Source organism: Alexandromys fortis, unplaced genomic scaffold (assembly GCF_014885135.2).
Source record: "Alexandromys fortis isolate MF-2015 unplaced genomic scaffold, M_Fortis_MF-2015_v1.1 scaffold_451, whole genome shotgun sequence".
NCBI classification, from domain to species: Eukaryota; Metazoa; Chordata; class Mammalia; order Rodentia; family Cricetidae; genus Alexandromys; species Alexandromys fortis.
In genome coordinates this window covers 182,166-185,531 of record NW_026068343.1, presented here as the reverse complement: position 1 = coordinate 185,531, position 3,366 = coordinate 182,166, and the positions used below count along the sequence as shown (strand labels likewise).

Below are 3,366 nucleotides of genomic sequence, written 5' to 3'. Positions count from 1 at the left end.
TCTCTCTCTCTCTCTCTCTCTCTCTCTCTCTCTCTCTCTCTCTCTCTCTCTCTCTCTCTCACACACACACACACACACAATGGCAAGTGTGTCAGTATTTGTTCAATTACAAATATCTATAATACAATGCATAAGCAGCTTCTTACTTTTAAGCTTTTAAATTAAAATTGTGTAAATTGTATGTGTGTGAACGTGTACACATGTGTGTATTAGTGTGTGGGTGTGTATACTACCTGGAAGTGCATATGGAAGTTAGAAGACAAATTTGAGGAGTTGGTTCTCTCATTCTATCATGTGTCCAGGTTAGCATGGCAAGCATTTTTACCCACTGAGCCTTGCTACCGAGACCAGTTCATTTTTTTTTTTATTGTTGTGTCATTTTGGGATGAAAAATCATCCTGACAGTGTTACCTTACTAAACTAGTATCCCATTCCCTATTTAAAAAAAAAACTATTAAAATACAATGTACACAACAAACTTTAATAAATCTATATACAATTGACATCATCTCTGAAACTCAGATAATAGATTTTTTTGTCATACCAAAATTTTTCTCACACATGTACATATCTATGATTCCTCCCTCTGTTGTTTTATAACAATTAATATATTTTAGGGTCCTATACACTAATTTTCATTTTTTTGCTATTGTAAATCAACATTATCATTGAAAATTCATCACTTTTTGCCTATATTTATTCTCTAGCATAAATATTTCAAAATGTATCCACTTTGTATGTATCAAGGGTGCTTTTCCTATTTTTTACTGAGTAGTGATATATTTTGTGTAAGAACACTAATTTATTCTTATTCATCTGTGTAAGTTTAAGTTTGTGAATAAAGTTGCTATGACTCCTTTGTGAACAAGTATCTATATGAACAAGGATATATATTTTTGTTTCTTTTAGAAAACATTCCTAGGATTGGAATGGCTGGATCAAATGGTAGGTGTATTTTTGCCTTTTTAAGAAATCTATTTCTCAAATAGGTTATTTTCAATTCTACCAACAGTAAAAATATTTGCTGTGTTCAGGGTTTTTAAATATAACATCTTGATAGGTATGTGGTAGCATAGTCTTGTGGTTCTTATTTGCATTTTTCTAATGCCTACTGATGTTGAGCATCTTTTCATATGCTGATTTGCCAATCACATATGTTCTGTGAAGTGTGTACTCATATTTTCCCTATTTAAAAATAAGTGTTACTTACATTGCTATTATTCTTTGAGTTATCTTCTATACTGTTATATGAGTACTTCATCAAGTAAAATGTTAGCAAATCCAGTATGAAATTATTTTATCTTCTCCCATCATTGACTTTAATAGTTTTCAGAAAGGAGAAGCTCTTTTTACAATTAAAATGAAGTCCAAGTAATATTTCTTCCAAATACTATGTGTCATCTAAAGTCACAGATACTATTCTTTATCATTTTTTCTATAAATTTAATGCTTTTAAGCTTGATACTAAGGCTGATGTTTTGATGTGTGACAAAAATATATGGATTGAAATCATTTTAATATTTTTCATAAAGATATACATAACTGGTTCAAATTCAGGAGACTTTCCTTTCTCCATTTATATGAATGTGCACGACTGTCAAACATTATTTGTCTGAATATATGTGCTTCTATGATGAACCATTGTGTTATGGTTTCTACTGGTTTTAATCCCCCAATTGATAGGCATACATTTATTAGATGCATTCAGGAGAGAATAAGAGCCAGTGTGGGATAACAAAATTTCATTACAATGGAGAGAATTAAACTGCAAAATTTCATAATTGATCTTTCATTTATTCTTCAAATGTTTGAGAGACAGAAACAGACAGCAATATCATAAAACTAGAGAACAAATAAACATAAAAGGCAAGTTGGTTCATGGAGTTGCCCGTGTATACATATATACAGCATAACTACAGAAATAGTATTTTGCAGTTTTCAGGAGTGTAAATAATACCTTTGCTTTCTTAATCCAGAGGCCTTTGTTTAGTAAAATTGAAATACAAATAAATTTAAGATAATATAATCTATGATTGAAAAACTAATAGTAAAATTATAGTTTGTTATTTCACAAAATAATTTTCATTATAATATTGTACTTCATTCTTACTTCTTTATGAAGTATACAGATAAAGTGAATGTGGTGTATAGACAGGTTTTGATATATCAATATCAAGATCATTGATATAATGATAATTTAAAAGAATTTTAAAGTACAATTGTATATATATGTAGCAGATAAGATGATACATATGTATGTATATATTTTTACATATGCATTTTACACTAGCTAGATCATAAACTGCTAGATAATCTGTTCACATTTCTGGGCCTGTGTATGTTTCTGTTAACTTCACTAAACATAATGTCCTACATGCTCATCTTTGTTGTCACAAATTACAAGATTTCTATTGTTTTTTAATGCTAAATAGACTTAACTTTTTATGCATTCCAAATTTTCTTTCCTCAAGTTTATGGTCACTTAGATTAATATTCTACCTTGCCTATTTCAAATAATGATATAGTGAATACAGACACCAGCTGTTTTCCTAACATACTGATTTCATTTCTTGAACATACTCATTTCTGTAATGGCTTATTAATTTACTCACTTTAACAGTGTTAAAGCTTACACTTTGCTCACCATCCACTGGCAGTGGCACAAGGATTTATTCCTACTACTTGTCCTGGATTTTTTAGAAGCTACATTCTTTGCATGGATATCTTGCTCAGCCTAGATATAGTAGGGAGGGCCTTGGACCTTCCATAGGACAATGTATATTATCCTCTTGAGAACTGGGTGGAAGTGGGGTGGCAGGGTATTTGAAGGGAATAGGAGGAGGGGAGGGAGTGAGAACTTTGATCGGTATGTATAATGAAAAAATATAGTTTGTTTTCTTGTTAAAAAATAAATGTGATAATAAAAAATAATGTAAAATCATAAAAGGGATACATTTACAGTGATATCCAAGGTTTTTTTCTTAGAACACCCATCTAAAATATTCTTACTATAATTCCAATAAAGTATATATTTTAAAGTATAAGTTTATTTGTATTTTACATAATTTATTGAAGACAGAGGAAAATGTCAAATAACTTAAGCAGTGTACAGTGTTAATATGTATTTAACCTCAGTAACTTATTCAAAAATTTATACTTTATTTGGATACAAGGAACATAATATGTTGATATTATCTTGCAACTTCGAGGCAGAATAAAAGAAACACTTAATTTCATTATATGACTATGTTGAGGGAAAAATAGTCTCATGGTTGTGCAGATATCCTTGCAGGTTTAAATAAATTCATATTTATTTACTGTTCAAAATTGTTCATTTTCATATATATATATATATATGTATATATA

The 3,366-nt window shown here is 29.6% G+C and overlaps 1 protein-coding gene across 2 annotated transcripts in view; it reads left to right on the top strand.

The window, feature by feature from the left end:
* Nucleotides 1-907: 907 nt before the first annotated feature.
* Fam133a (family with sequence similarity 133 member A) overlaps nucleotides 908-3,366 on the top strand; it is a 37,816-nt gene continuing 35,357 nt past the window's right edge. For both annotated transcript variants that reach the window (XM_050132900.1, XM_050132902.1), the window contains exon 1: nucleotides 908-945. The gene's annotated coding sequence lies outside the window, so the exon portion shown is untranslated. The remainder of the gene's footprint in view (nucleotides 946-3,366) is intronic.